Genomic DNA, 20,432 nt, shown 5'->3' with positions numbered 1-20,432 from the left:
ATTAATAATTCAGACAAATATCGTCTGAACTGCTACGGCAAATGTCATGTTATATGAAGTCAACAAAATGGAAACAAATGGAACCTAAATATAAAAATAACAAAGCAATGTTTGAAATGATACTAATATAGAATGAGAAAAAAAACTGTTCGTAATATGAGTCATGTTCGTAATTTTAGACAAAACGGTAACTATAAGCACTTATAAAAAGGCCCAAATCAGCTTTAGCATCATATTCAAAGAAACGAAGACCCTAAAGCGTCGAGCAGATTCGTGTCCTAAACTCTAGCATCACTGCTTCAATTGTCCAGTCTTTAACGAACGGAACAGAATACCGCATTCCCCCTCCTAGGAGCTAGGAGCTCTAGGAAGGTAGACCGAGATCCCTCCATCCCCTTCCACAAAATTTATTTTTCATAATTTTCCTTTTTGTTTTCATTCCTTCATCCCTGCTGCTACTGCTACTGCTAGAGGGAACGGTCGTCCAAGTCGTATGTGAACCTATCCTCCTATGCTGGTCGTCGCATGTATGTGTGTATGTACGTGTGCTTGTGCAGTGAGCTGCTGTATGCCATAAAACTTTGAACGATCCTTTTCTGCTTCGTCGTCGTCCTTCCGAGCTCTGCGTATGTGTGCTGCTGATGTTGGATGAGTTTGGGTTTCTTTGTGGAATGGGTAAATTCGTTGGGTTCGACCCGACCCAAGCAGTCAGTCAGCAGCCGGCACTCGACGACTATCGGGGATGAGGAATTCCGTTCGGATGAGAGAACTCTGAAGTGGGTCGTCGTCGTCGTCTTCTTCGTTGGTGGTTCCACAGGCTGGCTGGTAGAGTCCGTATCAAGTATCAACCAGCAGCATCCAATTTCTCGGCATGATGGTGGGAGGAAACTGTGGGGGATGCTGGACATGGCCAGAGACGATGAGAGGCTATTTCAACGACCGAATGCTGGACGCTTTCTGCTTACCGGTGCACAAAAAGTGTTGTACGAGCGAACACCGAGTAGAGCAGAACCCGGTGAAGAGTACAGTATCTGCCCTGTTTTGTCGAATGTGTGTGTTGGTGTACGAGTGGATGTGTTCGCTTTGTTGGATATTGGTTAGTTCGAGAAGAGGGTGTTTTTATGGGCAAGGATGGAATGGCCACTGCAAATAGCACCCACAGTAGAGGAAAGTTTCATGAAAGAACAGTCGGGTGGAAAGGGTGATGTTGTCTGAAGTGGACGATCATTGGATTTGCTGGACGATGTAGAGTTGGAACTGTATTGGTGAAAACGTTTGAGCTGACCAATGGCTATGAAGAGACTCACGAGGGTGGAATATTGAAATTGTATTCGATTTCAAATCGCCACAGGGATAGTTGTCAGCAATGTGCCATTTATTTCATCCATTCGCTTCTATTATAACAACATCCTTATAATTTAAGAATCAACCAAAATGAGCGCTGTCTAAAATCACACTTTATCAATGGAACGGTAATTTGTGGTACGCCTTTCAGATCCTGTTTAGGTAATAAAACAATTAATAAAATAGATTGATTTTTTCAATTGTCCTAATTGCTTACCAAATTTTGCTAAGTGAATCACGACCTACGATTGATAAGTATTTTCTGAATGATTGATCCACAAATGAAGCTTGTCTCTCTGAGACCATAATTTATTATTTAACCAATGTTTAATTCTACTGCTTTTTCTTGCTTTTTGGGGAAAAAATGTTTTCACAATTGAAACCATTATGAACTTGCAATCAGCAAGCACTTCTGCCTGATAGAAAGAAGTTGAACTATCTCAAATGTTATATACCACGTTTAAAAGGCAAACTTTAATGGAGTTGGGCTCTGCATATCGCACATATTTTCAGAAATATTTATGGAAACTGAAATGATCGTAAAAATCTTAATTTTGATAATATCGCAATCTTGAAATTCGAAATAATGTGAGATTTCGATGCGCATTTATTTTAAGATTTTTTTTTTATTTGTAAAGTTGCCAAATATAATGTTTGTTCTGTAAAATTATGATGTTTTTCATATTGGTATGAGCACACACAGTTTTATGTATACAGGAAAGTATTCATGAAGTAGAAAAAATCTTATACCTATCTAGTTATGGTTAAAGGCTAGGAATGTAAATCGATGAGTTGAGAACTATTCCATCGAAATTAGTATATGACATATGTGACAAATAAGGATTTTCTTAATATGAATACTTACGCACAACTGTATGTTCAATATAACACATCTAACATTTTCGTAACTTTTAATGCATTTGCTAGAGCCAGAAAGAATCATGACAGTCTCCTATTGAAATTGTTTGATATCATCTTTTAACAGGAGCAAAGCACTATTGCAGGATTGTAAAGTCCAAAAACAACATTTTTCATAACAAAATTTATGAAATTTGTTTCACTTTGTTTAGCATTTCCTTCCAAGGGTGCTGAATGTTTCGTTGCAATCACGGAAGCTCCATGTTTTCTAATTTAAAAATGATGATTTTGTTATGCATATAAATATACAGTAAACAGTCAGTTTTGCTTATAATTGTTCACAGTTTTTAAGGTGTTAGCAATACTGATGGAAATAACGGTCTAAACAATCCGCTGGTGATAAGCCTACATGCTAACTTGAAGTGTTTAAATTGTTGTTTTGTAGTTTTTTGCTCATTAATCTGTTTATTCTAGAATAATGAGCTCATCTAAAGGTTGATTTCCACATTTCGGCGTTTTAAGATTTAATATTGTAATAAAATGACAAATACATGAGTTGTAAGAATTTAAACTTCATTTTTAGATTCAGTAGACCCAATTTTTTTTATTCTTCAACCTGGTCAATTTCCCTCAGTCCTTCAATTTCCATTTTTTATATCGATTTTTTTTTCAATACGTTTATTGTTACTTACTTGATACTTGATGGGCTACAATTCGCTACGATGAATCTGCGCCGAATGGATGAGTCTTCTCCACTGGGCTCGGTCCTGGGCCAATCGCTTCCAGTCGCCCTGAACGTTAAGTGCCCTTAAGTCCTCCTCAACCGCAAAAAGCCATCGTGTGCGCGGCCTACCACGAAGTCGGCGGCCTCGTCCGGGTTCTCTGTTGAATATTATCTTTGCTTGTCGTTCTTCCGGCATACGGGCAACGTGACCAGCCTAACGCAGCCTGCCGTGTTTTATGCGCTTGACAATATCCACCTCTTTATACACTTGGTACAACTCGTGATTCATGCGACGCCGCCAGATGCCGTTTTCTAGTTTACCGCCGAGTATTGTTCGCAGCACTTTACGTTCAAACACCCCGAAAGCTCTCCGGTCGACTTCCTTCAATGTCCATGATTCATGGCCATAAAGGACAACCGGAAGGATCAGTGTCTTGTATAACGCGAGTTTTGTTTTCGTTTGCAGGCTACGGGACTTCAGCTGGTTACGGAGCCCGTAGAAAGCCCGACTCGCAGCTGCAATACGTCTTTTCACCTCGCGGGTAACATCATTATCGCATGTCACTAGTGTTCCAAGATACACAAATTCTTCCACCACTTCAAACTTATCACCACCTAGCACCATTTCGCTACCACTAACACGTCCGGACCCACGTTGACCACCAGCTATCATGTACTTCGTTTTTGTGGTGTTGATCGTGAGCCCGATTCTCGCTGTCTCCCTCTTGAAAGGCACGAACACCTCTTCCACTACGTTTATTGTTATTCAACAATAAAATCGATTACGTGAACTGATGATTACTGATTTTGTCGCAATCAATTTGATAATATCTTAATTCCAAATGATAACATAAGAAAGTAGTGATCAATTTGACCCCAGAATACTGTATAGTATATTATTAGAGGCATAGTAATAATTAATATCGATATTTCACTAGGGCAAAATGTTTAACAATAAATTGATTAACGAATCCATTAAAGCAAAATTATGAGATGCTTTGAATATAATGAAACTTTGACACAGTTTTGTTCGTTATTGTAAACAACAGTTCATACTTTGATACAAAACATTCAAAACTGACGTGTTTGATATGTCGATGGCCATGAAATTCATCAAGTGTAGATCGGACTAGTAGCAGGATAAATAGGTCGATCATATCAAAAACGATCTTTCACCCCTTTGGTGGGACAAACATTCACAATGAGTAAACGACAAAGTTATGATGTACACATTGCTTGTGACTGTTCTGTTTACACTTATTCACTTTTCCTGTCTTCGGAGCGTTAAGATTATTGTCTTGACATTACGTTCCAAACGAAACAAAGGTTTTTTCGGCAAACTCGGCAGAAAGATGCACTTTAAGAAGCATATTGTTGCAAAATATGAATCCAGTGGCTTCGAAACAAACCTCACGATTTTTCTGAGATACATTATACACAATTTTTGAAATGCTCTCAAAACAGTTCCGCTGTAGACGTTTAAGCATATTCTTCTAGCTCTGTCGTGTTTATATAACTATAGTGTCCTTGTTTTTTTCCAATCTATTTCCATGTCCATCACTTCTGAAGTATTTTGATCCATGAATTAATAAGTTAGTCTCTTCAATATTGACTCACGGAGGTTTTACATAAATGAAATCCATCAAACCTAGTTTAGATTGATATGTCGAGTTAAACTTATAATAGTTCATCCATCGCATGACCACTAGTTTCACACGAATAGCCTTTTAAGAAGCCATACAACTAATCATCTTCCCATTCCTATCATAAACAAGTGTCAAAGCAGTTCTTGATTGCCGAAGTTTGCATAAATCTTATCAAAAAGTTGTGTAGTCCAAAACACATTTAACACTGTCATATCTTAATATTTTTTGGGCTGACAATGTTTAAATTGATATACACAAGCGTCATTTCCATTATTTTCGTGAGTGAATGTAATTTCTGCCTACTGGTATAATCTGACATAACTTCGCTATTTAAAACGATCTTTGTCAAATTATTTACTAAACAAAATTATATATTAATGGGCACTATGCACCTGAAGACAACAAATCACCTATCTCGTTACGTGGAAAATTTCTTGCCAAAAATGCTCGAGAAAATCATTTTTGTTGTTTGCAGTATCAAATGGAGCTCGCTGTAGAAATTCTCTTGAGCATTTCTTTCGAAGAATTTTCTAATTCTTTTGGGTGGAACTGCTGTTTTACAGCTGTTGTTGAAGTATGTATGCTGTTTTGCTCAAGAAAAGTAATTGAATTTCTTGACTGAATAGGTCAAGAAATTTACTACAGAGAGCCCAATTTACTGCAATCACAGAAATGTGATTTTCTTGACAATTTCTTGCTAGTAATTTTCCACGCATCGAGATAGGCGGTTACTATTCTTGTCAACAGCAAACCAGCCTTAAAGCAAACAAAAATTGAAGGTGTTGTTTTCCAAATGCCAATGAATTTGCGTCTTATGGTCAAATGTTCGAGACAAACGAAGAACAGAGTCTTAACAGGTCAGCCAATTCAATTAACGAATACAATTTTTGTTCGTTTTCATTTTTAATATAAAACAACTTTAAAACATGATATAAAGATTTTCACATTTTATGTGGGTTATATTATGAGACTTTTTGTAATTGTTACTGATGTGTGGTCATGGGCGGTATGGTTTTATATATTTATACGTGGTTTTGATTCATTGTGATGAGGTTGGTGGTTCAATGACTGCCGCTTCTGTTTCATAAACAGCAAGTAATTCGGTCTACTGGGCCAGTTTAAAATGCTACATCAATGTGTTACCTGCTTTGCTCTTGTTCACAGTTGATCAGCAGAAGTTTTCTCGTTTAGTTTTGTATGGGGAAAGGCATTTTACTTTTATTTTCTCGTAAATAAAAGTAATAATGGAAAACATATTTGGTAGGAGTGATAGTCATTATTATTACATACTACAGGTATCAAATATTTTTTCGAAAATAGTTCCCAATTTTGAGAAATAATTCGTTAGATGCTTTTCGCCATACAAATATTTTTCACGTTAACTTTAGCTTAGCTTAGCTTAGCTTAGCTTAGACTGACTACACATATCAATGGTTGCTATTCCGTGATTGACCGAAGTCAGTGAAAATGCACAAAGAATCAACTAGAAGTTCGGCTGGGATTGGCCATAATCTTCTTCAGTGTGCATAATTCAGTGCCTCTATTTATACAGGGTCAATAACGGCGCCGGCCACGTCCTTGCAGTCAGGTGGGATTGGGGGAAGGAATGTTAGTGTGTAACCTTTGCTTTTTGGAGACCGTGTTTGCCTCTGCATCTCCACAAAGGTTACTGGGAGGGATGTTTGTTAATGGGGAGGATCGTTGGGTCAAAGGATTCACTTTGATAAGCGATTAGACCATGATAAACAATGATTTGTGAGATATATACATGCTTATACGTAAATATAATATTTTCATTTGATATGAACAATTTCTATGTAGAGGAAAATTATGCCGACACTTGAGGTGACGAACTATTAAAAGTTTGTTGAACAAATACCTAAATGTAACATTCCTACAGCTGTCAGGACAAAAGCATGTGTTATTATATTTTACTCATTTGAAAAGAAACAAAAAACTCGATTGGTTGGGACATCATAGAACACTCTTATTCTTATGCCGACACTTACAGTGGCGAACCATCCAAAGTTTGTTGAATAAAGTGAACCTTTCGCAAGTCTACCCTTGTAGTGTCGAACCATTCAAAGTTTTTTTAATTACAAAAATAAAGGTATATAAGAGGTGTTCTGAAAAAAAAATGTTAAACATAAATGAATCATGAATCAGAGTTTGTGTCGACACTCACAGTGACGAACCATCCATAGTTTGTTGAAAAATCATATTTACATCCCACCATTGTAACGATTGAATGTGCAGTCATACATATTTTATAGATTAGAAATAGTAGCATGAAACGAGCTCACCAATTGATCCGTTATCCTTGACTGAGCAGCCACAATTCACTTTCGGCTTCACTCGTTTGCTCGGCTATAAAAAAGCACTCAGGAAAAAAAAAATAAGCGCGCGACCCAAAAAAAAAAAAAAAACTATTCGGGCTTTCTTGACGCACTGCGCAGGAGCAAGCGTCAAGGTCGGAGGATCAAACAGAACTAACCGATCGCGGCACTTTTTCAGTAACTCAAACCGAACTCACCGATCACGCCACTTTTTCACTTACTAGACCAACGCGCGATATGTTTGATCATGCCCTCGTCGCTCGCCCCGGCAAAAGCAAGTGTCAAGGTCGAAAGATCAAACAGAACTAACCGATCGCGGCACTTTTTCACTTTCTTCAACCGAACTCACCGATCACGCCACTTTTTCACTTACGAGACCGACACGCGACATGTTTGATCCTGCCCTCGTCGCTTGCCCCGGGAAAAGCAAGTGTCAAGGTCGAAAGATCAAACAGAACTCCAAATATTTTTCAACTTTAAGCGATTTTTCTTGCAAAGATACTAGCGCATGTGCGTTACTATGTGATGAGTAGCGAATCAGGCCACGCATGTAACCCGTTCCTTTTCCTTCTTTCCATTGGTCTACATTCGAACATAACTGGTGCCATTGTCACGTAAAAATAGAAGATCCCCTTAGGGTGTCCTCTATTCATCAAAGTTTCTGTACAAATTAGCAAGCAAAGGGCTCCGTGTGACATTTGACTCGAATAGGTCGAAGTGTTTATTTAACAACATGTTTCAAATACTCTGTCTAAGAAGAATCATATATAAGGTATGAGGCTCTACTTATCAACGAGTTTTGTTAATATTAGGAACTAGTGGTCCCGACAAACTTTGTCTTGCCATCAAGTAGGCTGTTGAAAAACGGTATGCAAGTCCCGTGTAGAAAATGATTGATTAGTTGTCTCCCGTTTTTCCCACTATCCCGAAGACTTTCCTAAACTTTTTCTTCGCACAAACACGTCGGACCTCTGGACGGATTCAACAGTGAAAGAATCATGTAAGTCCAATCACCAGTACTCAAGCCATTTCGTGACATACAAACATCATTCCATTTTTATTTATATAGATTGACGACAAACATTTTGTGAAAAAAGTTCAAATAATCTTTAATTCAATACGAATTGGTACCGTGGTGCATCAAAGTCCGGGTTACTATTGTCTGATAGTGGATAAAAATGAAAAAAAAAAAGTTGTTCATTTTAGGACGAGTGGCCACCAACACTCCATAATGTTTAGATGCCAATAATGTGCTTAAGGCTCAAGAATCCATCATTCAATCATCAGCAATCATCAACAATTAAAAACCAGTTTTTTCATTCAAATTTAAAGCAATCCTCATTAAAATCTATCATCGCATTACAGATAGTAAGTGTAATGCAATGATAGATTTTAATGGACATTGCTTCAATTTTGAGCAAAACAACTGGTTTTGAAAATGTGTAAAACGATGATGGTTATTTTCCTCTTAAATTACAATATTCAAAAAATGTTATGAATAGAAATGTAAATAATAAAACAAATGTTTGCATCAACGGTTCATAAATGTGATACACGATTTAAATAAAACAAAATATTGATGTTTTTTATTCCAATATTTTGTTTTATAATAGCGCTGTCTTGAGTGCCTCAACATTATTATTGATTATTTTGTGTTACCGAATGAGCTTCAAATTTGAACGAAATTTGCACAAGGCTCATATTTTTTCATCACTTTTCTTGCAGTTTCTCTAAGGGATAATTCAAATATTACATAGCATAATAGGAGAAAGAAGTGGTCTTCCATAATGTTACGATCCATTCAAAAATTTTAAATTATCCGTACAACAGCTGTGACGAGAAGAAGGGAGAGGGTCTAAAGTTGGATTATTTTTCTTTACATAATATTTGAATGATCTCTAGGTGATAAACGAATGATCTATCGATAATTGCCGTTTCTGGCCTCAATACTGGGATATGGAACAAACGATTCGGACATTCAGTGTTGGTGAATCGTTTCATAGAACTTTCTCTATTTTCAAGAGCTATTCGATTGAGGATCACAGTCACAGGACTGAAACGGCTGTCATCTACGAACAACTTGAGTGAAGCCAAAAATTTGGTGCTGGAGATGGTGCTGATTTGACAGCTTGCCTTAAAACGATGCGTTAAGCTCTAAACACACGCGTTTCGTAAGCGGCGTGAATGCATTATTTGCATTTCACTTGTTTTTCTGGTATTTAATTCGTACTCGACTGCTCAGTTTGCCGTGATTATAAGTTACTACAATCTCCCAACAATTTTGGCACAAAATCTGCGTTATTTGTACGTATGATATTTTGCTCGTACGACATATGTCGCTTACGCGCGGGGTTTCCTGTGCACAGAGCTTATATTTTGTTTATTCAGCACTAGCGCCACGCACAAAGTGGCTGGCTTCAAGAGCTAGTGCTTTCTTCAGGGGGTTGATCACAGTAGGTAGCACGCGCGAATGGATGTGTTGAAAATTTAACTGTCATGTTTTATCGTCTCCGCAAATTCTTAGATTCAGCTGGTGAAACGGCTGGTGTAGTTTTTTAAGCGTCTATAGCGGAAATAAAACGGTTTATTCTGCACGCGTTCTGTTGGGCAGGACTCCGTTAAAGCCCAAGCAGAAGGTGAAGATGCATCGAAGCCAAATTTTCCGGAGTGTGGGTCTGGAGAGCCGGACATCGAATCGGGCTGGGGGCTTGATCGAAAGGTACTCGCTGGTGGTGACCACCCAGACAACCAAAATGTACGTATAACGAAATCACCTGGAGGCTTTATATGTGCAAAATTTCACTTATAAGATGTCGCGAAAAAGCCTTCTACGTACAAAAGTGGAGGCGATATGCGTGCATATATTATGTGATGAATAATAACATACAATGCGAGTGTATAAATATTCTACCGAATCAACCTTATGCGACTTAACTTATGATAACATATGTTGATTTGACAGCTGCTACGGATTGATGCGACTTACTTTGTACGAGTGTACGAGACGAAACAAAATGTATAAATGAACTCAGAAAAGAAGTGTTTTATGCGAGGAAACTCATCAAACTGACGAGTTTATCCACGGTGTTTTGCGGGTTTGATGTAATTAGTATGAATAAACGAGTTGTAACGTGAACTTTCATGCGATTTCTGGTTGTCTGGGCAATCGATCAGGTTCTCAGGTTGAACCGCTGGATCTCTAGATTTGTGCTTGAGTTTTGGCTTCGATTAATCTTCACCAGAAAAAATCGTTTTTTTTTGCATCGTCGCCGGAGTTTTTTTTTCACGTGTTCTGTGTGCAATCGGGTTCAGGATTTGGCGTAGCCTTTGATGAAATGAGTATGCTAATTGAAGTGGCAACAGCTGCTAAATCAAGTACAGATGATCAATTTGTTGAGCTCGTTTTATGCTTTTATTATAAATGTATAATATATTATGAAACGCATTTCTATCATGCAACGGTGGGAATGTTACGCAAATTAATTGATTCAATAAAATATGAACAGTTTGTCACTGTAAATGTAGACATAGATTCATGTTCATTAACATTAAAAACCCTATACCTTTCTTTTTACCCGATTTTTATCATTATAGAAAACAGCCTTTTAATTGTTTCAACGCTAAAAGTACCAACTTACCGTATGTCCACGTTGTCTTCAGAGTAATGATAGGTGTTTTTTTAAACTGAGGTTGCATGCATCGCATCACTTACCAAGATGAATCCTGATCATGCAGCTTTGATCCCTCCCCACTAACAAAACTTTTCCCATGACAACCATGGAGGGTCAGAGGTAATCTAGATCTCCAGTAACAATGGATGTCACAATAATATTCCTTTCCTTCCCCGATGACCGTAAGGACGTGGCTGGCGCCGTTATTGACTTTGAAGGATTGGAGTTCTCGAAAGTGTACATTAAAGATGAAAAGCTACTCCCAAGCTACATCTGTTGGTTCCTTGCAACTTCGATTATTCTGGTCAATCACGGAGTAGCAACTACGAATTGTTCGGTCATCAGTGCTTATACTTATGCTTTTCAAGAGCTATCCGATTGAGTTTTGAAGTTTCGAAAACACAGTTTATGTAATTCATTTCATTACACAATAGAAAACACAGCTTTTCGGCTTCTGGATGATGAAGCAGAGTACTGTTATATTACAGATGCGCTCTTAGTGAACACGATGTATGGAATTACCGACGGGCTTTCGACTAATTCCCAAATTCTTGTTCCATTCCAAGAAGTCCTGTTAGGTATATAGAGCTAAAATTTATAAAGTTGACCACAACTGATTTGAAAATCAGAACCTGTAATGAACACATGTTAGTTGTGCTTATCCTGAACTTACGCAAAGAATGTATATTACCACATGTATAATAAAATTTGACCTCCAAGTTAAACACAAAGAATTGTTATATTGTAAAACACATTTCGTAATCGAAATTTGGTTAGTTCGTAGTGATAACGAAATTTATTATGTACAAATTGTTCGGACGAAATTTAAAAGCTTTAGTGCATTCGATGATATGGGTTCATTCATTTAACAATATATGCTATAGGCTGGAATAAAATACAAAATTTTCTACGTTTGAATTATACGCAAAAATACAAAAACGCTCATCTACAATTGTTAAACGTGTATTTCACGCATATTATATAGATATGGTGTAAACAATGTGTTACGTGTACGAGATCTTGTGCTACGAAATGGGTACAATGAAAGATACAAATAGGGAAAGTGTATCAGTTATGGCCATAGTGGTTCCCTATTTAGCCATATGCGAAATTTCGATTTATTTCACACTTGAATCTTCTTGAATGTTTTAATCTCAAGATATAACTTAAATCTTACTACTACAACACATAAAACAATTCAAAATGTCAAGATATTCAAGTAATCAAGTATGGCGAAATAGGGAACCACTATATCCATAACTGGTACACTTACCCTAGCTATTTTTAGTGTTTCAAGCACATCTGGTAATCATTCCAGCTCAAGGGTTCATTTTTCGTCCAAAGATATTTTTCTTTCCAGGACATAACGTATCTTCGAACCAGCCACACGATTTACACATGCAAGCATAACTACTCGGCAAAGAAAGCTCTCAGTTAATAACTGTAAAAGTGCTCATAAGAACACTAAGCTGAGTAGCAGGCTCTATCCCAGTTGGAACGTTAGATATTTTTCTTATAACAACTAAGATTATAGTTTAAAAATGTGTTTAGCACATTCTTTTACAAATTTGTATAATGATTCATGTATGTATTGCCAATTTTACCAGTAATAAAAGTATACATATGAACGGAATGGTTGAACAAACATAATAGATTTTTTCCCCGCAGCCATGTGCAATTTTCAAAATACCATACCGAGATTGGTCCGACGCTCACCCCACGCATTTTAATTTGTCCCAACGTATCGTGAGCATACCATTCACACACATGATAGCTAATGGTGACGCCGTCTGTAGATTATTTTAGCACCCTCTTCGAAATAATTTATTCAAATGAGTCGCCGGAACGGAACACTGCTTTTCCGCCGCACAAATCTACCTAGCCGGGGCCCTTGCCCCCGTGTCCACCTTCCGGCAACTCCCTTCCTCCGACTCCAGGAGCAAGGCCAAACATGGCAAAGTCATCACCGCCATAGTCCACCCCAGTCATATTCGAAACGGCCATAACTCTACGACACAACACTCGAAATCACACAATGCAGTCTATCCACATGCAGGACCTAGAGTTGGATTCGTGCGAGGGACGTGCTCCATTTCCACCTAATATGAGTGGTAAGCTAGGTATGTGGACCATTGTTCTATTGCAGCAATGACTCCGGCCAACGACGACGCTGATGAGGACCAGCCATGGGCGTGTTCAGGATTTACCTAAAGCGTTTCCTCCCTGAGAAGCATTATTCACCCATTTAACGCTTAATGTTTTCCGCATCTTTTTTTGTGTGATTATCCAAAACTACAGAAGTTTAGTAAAACTATAAAAACGTAAACCTCTTCCCGTTCTACAGTCAGCTCTTCCTTACTCGATGTGGAGTCAGAGAACCATAGTAAATTTTTTTTATGGTCACCTCTATGGTCCTTGCATCGCATTTGAGCTGGTTTTGTGTTCTATAATTCAATATCTCCCTAACTCAATGATCCCTTCACTGTCAAATTATAGAGAGTTGATTATATAACAGTTGGCAAATTGAAGTCCAAAATGCGGTACGATTCATTAGATCAATAAATTAAAATTCCATCAGCGTTCCATCCAGTCATAACTTTTCAGATTGTCTGCAGGCTGCTAATGAAGAGTTTTCGGGAGAACTTCCGCGAAAACCGTTCAAAGGGACCTTTATCACATTGAGAGGCCCTCTTTGTTTTCGTTCTCTTCAATGAACAACTGAACCACATTAACCTTTTCTGTTGTTTTTTTTTGTATGAAACGCTTCCGAAAGGCTTAAGTATTACACCGTTATAATCAAAAGATAGCGAGAGAGGCAAGCATCTCTCATTGTTACTTAGGTTTTTCAGTAAAGTTCAGCGAAAATTCTCCCACGGATCCGTCGGTACACTTAGCGGGTTTGGATCATATCTCAGAATTTCTCCATAGTAATTTACATACTAACCTACATTGTCTTTGGGCCACCTTTAAATCACCTCCTAGAAAGCTGAAAGTTTAACAGAACACTATTTTCATGGTAAGGATAGTAAGAAACATATGGCAGATTGGATTCTCAAACATTTTTAAATTTTGAACCGCCCTAATGTAGCAGGTTCCCGGTGGCCACAGTGACCAAATCCGGATCTCTGGGAAGGTTTCTGAAACTAGACATGTGTGCCCTTCATTTAAGCCTAATAGAACTACATTCGGTCAACACACTGATTTTTGCGAGCTGTTTGAATTTTCGGGTCGAAAACGACCCTGAGTCACAATTTGTAACTTTTTTTATGGAAGCTCCCCTAGGGGTCATTCAAAACTTTTGTTTCCGCAAAAACAAAATTTCTCACAAAAAAATAATTGTCAGAAAGTTTTAAATTGCTAGGTTTTTTCAATCAAAAGTTACATTGATTTGAATTTTGAAATGGGTCGAAAAAGACACAAGGTCCTTACTAAGGTTAAGGACAGCTGGAGTAGTCTTACAACAACCTTTAACAATGCAGCAGAAGGTGTCATTTGGGTCGTAAAACAACCAACAAATCTATCTGTTCCGGGATAAAAGTGCCGCCTGGAAGACTGTGAACTGTGAAAAGATGGAGCGGCTGTATCGTTCTCAAGAAACGCGTGAGATCTACAAGAAACACGACGCCGCGAGCCGAAATGTACCGGAATAATAATGTGATATCTTAATGAATCAGCGTGAGGTGTTCGAAAGGTGGAAGCAGCACTACGATGGACACCTAAATGGCAAAGACGTGATACACTAAGGTAGCAGAATAAATGGTTCATCTTGTTAAGTTAAGTTAAGTTAAGGTGATTATAGAACGAAGCCACACCTCAAATTTTCAAGAGCATAATATTTTAGAACCAAATAGCGCTCCGCGTTGAAAATCTATCCCATTGGTCCCCACCAGCAAGCAAGCGATTTGATTGATTTTCAACGCGAACTGTTGTCAGATTCTCTCGTCTTGTGCACTTGAAAATTCAAAGTTTGGCTTCGTTTTATAATCACCTTAAGTTAAGTCAGTTGTCAGTCCGCTTCCAGACGGTCATGGTGTTGGACGGACGGAGCTCGTGTAGTTTTCAAGCGAACTGACGAAGAGTTTTTTTTTGTTGGGGGGCTGGGAATCAAACCCGTGACGATCCGCTTACGAAGCGAACGTGTAGCCAACTACGCCACCTTGCCCCCCTTCTGCAGAGGTTTCTCCAGGATTTTTTTTAGGATTAAAATTGTCTAGGCTTTGCTTTTAAATCATAAGAAATTACTGCGTGAATTCTTCCCGGAATTAAAGCAAAAATTCATTTATTCAATGATATCTCCAGATTTTTTTAAATTGTGCGATTCCACTAATGACTCAGTTATTTTTGTTCAGATACTTCAATGTATTTCTTCTTGGGGTCCTTCAGGAATTGCACTTAACGGTTTATTTCAGGGTTGCTGCCTCATTATTTTCAGGATTTTTCAAAAATATCTTTTAGATTTGTGATTCAATACTTGTCGTGTACATTATTTCTGATAATTCTTTTGAGATTTGGCCATCAATGCTTCATCGGACCCATTTTCTTAGGAACTTTCAAAGGTTCTCAATGAAATGCATTGAAGGATTTATTCAAACATTAGTCCAGAAATACCCCTGAAAATGTTTTTGAAGGGAGTTTCTTTTTGGATTCTCTAAGAATTAATGGAAGATAGATCCCCCACACATCTTGTTTTAGAAAGTTATTCAAAATGCTAACAGTTTTTCATAGAAACTTGTACTGTGATACCTTTTAGCATACTGCCATGAATTCCATCAGAAGTTTATTCTTAAATTTATGATTAAATATAGCATAAAAGCCTAGGCAAAAACTGGCGAAAACAAAAAAAAATGCATTGAGGGTTGGGAAAATATAAATAGAAGTCCTGTAAACAGTCTGGACTAAATATTATCAGCTACTCTTTTTGAAAGGAAATTTCTGAACAAATTATTGGATCTGGAACGACTCTTTAACCACAAAAAAAAAACTGTAAATGCTGAAAACGACTACGAAAATACGCAAGGAATATCCCTTTAGAAATTTCTAAACCCTATCTGAAAAAAATGTTTAAAAATAAAAAATCTAGAGAAATTTGTTAGAAAATATCAAATTGCAATATCATTGTCTCTTAAAATTGTCTAAATTTTTAATAAAAATACAGAAACGAATCTTATTTTTGGCCTACACAAAAAAAAGGATTCTTAATATATAAAGTCAATTTAAAAAAAGGGTTTTTTTTTATTTTAATAAAATTCTGTCTAAAGATTACTAGCATGACTCATGTAATGAGCTTCATTGAATTCTAAGGTGGTTGTGACTTTCGCTTGTTTAGTTTTGTTGGAAATTGATACGCTAACAAATTTCCCTTAAACATGGAAACGTTTTTTTTTTCAGGAAAACTTTCTTTTACATAAAAGTGCTCATCTTGCGATGTTTGAACGATTGGTACTTAACACAATTATTTATCTTGAGATTAAATTCTATCAAAGTAAAAAATGACCATTTTTTATATCGACATCAAATTTTGAAAATCTTTTTTATTTCATTGTAGGCCGAACATTATTTTTTTTCAGTTTTTTTATTAAAAAAATAAGACAAAACAAAATGCAGCAGAATTCATCAAAGAATCTCTAAAATAGTTCTTTGTGCTACAAAGCAAATCCATGCTAAAGGTATCTGGGTTCGATTCCGAGTCGGATCAGGATATTTTTTGTGATGGAAATTTCGTTGACTTCCATTGGCATTGAGTATCATCGTATTTGCCACAATTTCGCATTCATGGAAACTTCTACAGTTTTATCTTAGAGCTTCCTTCTTAAAAGTTACTTTTTCGCATTCATATTGTTAAAGTTGCAGTTTTTCGCATTCATATATTTTTATATATGAATGCGAAAAAATGCAACTTTAATAAAGGAAGCTCTAAGATAAAAACTGAGGAAGTTTTCATTGATAAGAAGCAAGCTCTGTTCCAGTGGAGAGGTAATGCTAACGAGAAGAAACAGAGGAAAACGTGCAGTTATTTTGCATTTAACTAGTTTCTCCTTTTTTATAATATTTTATTGTCTTAGAGAGTTTATTTAGTCTTCAGTTGACAGTCGCTATTCGTGCGCGATAGACGTGTTTTCACAGAGCTCTTTATAGCTCTCGTTGTTCTAGTACCCCACGATCACTGCTACGAAACACAAGATGTCTTCGCATCGAAAAAACACTCTTGTTGTTGATTTCAGTGTTCTGCCGCATCGTATTTTAACGGATCAGGTGGAGGAGTTCCTCAAGGATTTCGTTAAGCTCGACATGACCGATGTAAGGAACATCCAGCTGCACAACCTTGACAACTGCCTGTACATCGAAATGCGGGACGCAGGCGTACCCCCACGCCTGGCAAAAAAGCATCATTTGCGACACTACCTTGAGTATCAGGGAATACTCTACTACATCCCGATGTACGTGGATGGTCCCACTATCACTGTTAGAATCCACGATTTACCACCGCAGATGGTATCGTATGGTAACACCATATCCGACTACATGCAGCAGTATGGCAAAGTCATCTCTATCCACAACGAGTTGTGGAGAAAGTATTTCGCGGGAATTCCGAACGGTGTGCGAGTTGTACGCATGAGGATGGAGAAGCCGGTGCCATCGCGAATAACAATAGACAAACAGCATACACTCGTCACCTATTCGAAAGACGACAAATCGAAACCAGTCCGCCACGAGAAAGGGGACAGTACAACAACACATCACACGGTGTCTTTGTGGAGTAACTTTATTACAAAAAAATAGGTAAGTCTTAAATTTCGAACTAAAAACAATTAGACTTTGCTCTTTCATTTGCGACCAAAATCAAAATGATCGGTCGGGGGGTCCAGAACATTTTTTTTTATTTTGTGTGAAGTATTCATGGATATGTGTTTTTTTACCGACACACATTGCGTTGAACATAGATACGGGACAAACTGCAAGATCAAACCATTTGAACACCTTGGCTTGGAAGGTAAAGTTTTTCTTGCTCAAAAGAGCTGTTATAAGCATATATGACATATGATATACGCATAATTGCAAAACTGTCTCAAACGTCATTTTAGTTATTGTCCACGAAAAACCTTGAAAATCGTACTTAAATTGGTCATAATGATGTAAGAAGTTATTGGGAAATATTTTTAATAGGTGAAGATGCATCGATATCAAACCTCGAATTTTCAAGAGCTTGTTTGTAGATTTGTATCTTGAGAACCTGACAACCTTTTGCGTTGAACATTTTATTGATTAGTCGCCACCAGCGAGTGACCTGTGAGTTACCGGTTGTCTGCTTCTCTAGATTTGTGCTTTTGAAAATTCGAAGTTTGGCTTCTATGTATATTCACCCTTAAAACCATTGATAACCGAGCGTGTAGCTCGTTGTTATTAAGCAGATAAACAGACCAAAATAAAAACTGTCACCGCTGGGAGACAGAGGAGGATCTTCTCTTCGTCGTAGCATTGTGAAATAAAGTGTAAATCCATTCGTTTGCTCAGTAATAACAAGCTATGGCTTTTAGGACGAGATCATAAATTATGCGAGATTTTTCTTTTTACTCGTAAGATACAAAAGTGCCATATCCGCCTTTCAAACAACACAATTTCAGTTATTAGAATTAACTAGTAGAGGGCTTCGCATGTGATAAACCTTGTTATAAGGCATGTAATATACTTGCCCCATGGTGCTTAAAAATACGCTTATTTGGATGGTATTTGAGAAGTTTCAAATCTTATATTTTTTATGTTATTTTCTTAATGGCACAGTGCTTATGAAAAGATCAGAAACTAACATCATGAGGCTAAAATGAGTTTGGGATTTTTGTACTTGTTTGCAGTACTATAACCCCATATTAACCCCTCTACCGGCAGCTTCATTTTTTCAAAATATTCAAATCGCGATAACTTTTTTTTTCTCAATATTTTTGAAAGAAATTTCCACAACTTCTCAAAAAAACTCTCTTATTTTCAGAATCTGTATCGGTTTTGAGCATTGGTCATCTATATTCGGAGATATTCCAAAATTCCTTGGGGGACCGACGCATAGCCATAACTCTCGTAATTATCTCTGGCTACAGATTTTTTCTCATATTCGATTATTCGCTTTTCAAAACTAAACTTTGATGAAAGTCTATTGTGAAGAAATTAAACAAATCGGTGTAACTGTTTTTGAGCAATGAGCTTTTATGTTTGTGGTACCACTCTAGCCGTAACGAGATCTTGAAAACTTCTTAAAACATCATATTGAAATTTTATATGGGAAGTGTCGGTCCCCCAAGGAACACCGAAATATTTTTAAAACCAGTTGACCAATGGTCAATACCGACATAGATTCCAAAAGTAGAAAAGTTTTTTGAGAAGTTGTGACAAAATGGTGGAAAAATATTGAGAAACAAAAAAGTTATCGCGATTCAAATATATTTTTGTGCTGAAAAAATGAAGCTGCCGGTAGAGGGGTTAAGCTAAATAATAGCAAACAAACTCATGAATATCTCTTCTGCTATCTGTCGAATTGAATTTCTCTCTTCAGCAAATTTCTTTATTATGGTTTGAAGAACGAGCTTTTACAATGGGATAATAAGTTTGTACTTACATTACAGTACAAGCTTGTTTGGAACATACCTCAAAATTTCTTCATAGTAATTTCCATATAAACCTACATTGTCTTTGGGCCACCTTAAATCACCACCTAGAAAGCTGCGAATTTCACAGAACACTATTTTTATAGTAAGGATAGTAAGGAACATATGTGAGATTGAATTCTCAAATATTTTTTTTAATTTTGAACCGCCCTAATGTACATAAACACATAGATAGGAAAATTCAAACATATGTGCAAGTCTCTCGAAATCAAACAAAAAAAAATTACTCTGGACCCCCCGACCGATTATTTTGGTTTTAGCAGCAAATGAACGCGAGAAACCTGGACTTTATTGTGGAGAAGTTTCAGACTTGCCTATTTTTTGTAATAAACTTGTTCTACGAAACACACCGTGCATCAAGAACAAACGTCCAGCTCTACTGTTGCAGATGGAACGAACCATACGAACAATGACGACGAACACTCGCCAACACCGCATGACGACGACGACGACGCCGACGACAACGACGATAGTGAACGAGGCAGCGAACTGGAAACATCCACGAAACGGCGGCTGTCAGCTAGACCATCGAGCGAAGAGAAAGAAGGAATGCAAACACTCGGTGCGGTCGAAGATTCTTAACTGGACAGAAAACAGTCTCCTGATTTAGGCTGGAGAGTTACTAGATCGAGAAAGCTTAGGAAAATTATTAATTAAATTTGATTTGAATTCATGAATTAGGTGCTTAGAATAATTAATTAACGAATTTGTATAAATATCCGACACGAATGCACGGATTACGTGTAAAGTGTCGTTAATAAAAAAAAAATTGTCTTAAATTGCCAATTTACAATCATAATGGTTTTCAAACATGTAGGATGACTACAAACTTAAAATATACCCAGCTGTTGAAAACATAGTTGTAAAGATTTCTTTAGTTGAAAGGAAAAATATAATAATTGTTGGCCGCAATATTATTGTGTCTCTCTAATAAAAGGGTTTTGTGTTGTGAAGGAATATTTACGAAAACTACGGAAGTTCTATGAGAAGCTCAACACATCCCGCAAAGGCTTCGTGCCGCGAGCTGAAATGTGCCGGGAGCATCTTGACGGACGGACGCGAGGTGATCGAAAGGTGGAAGCAGCACTACGATGAACACCTGAATGGCGCAGAGAACACAGGCACAGAAGGTCAGGACAGCGAAGGCGATGGCTACGTCAGCACAGCGGACAGCGGAAACCAACCAGCTCCCACGATGG

This window comes from Aedes aegypti, chromosome 3 (genome assembly GCF_002204515.2).
Source record: "Aedes aegypti strain LVP_AGWG chromosome 3, AaegL5.0 Primary Assembly, whole genome shotgun sequence".
Taxonomy (NCBI): domain Eukaryota; kingdom Metazoa; phylum Arthropoda; class Insecta; order Diptera; family Culicidae; genus Aedes; species Aedes aegypti.
The sequence above is the reverse complement of the archived record's forward strand: the minus strand, read 5'-3'. Positions refer to the sequence as shown.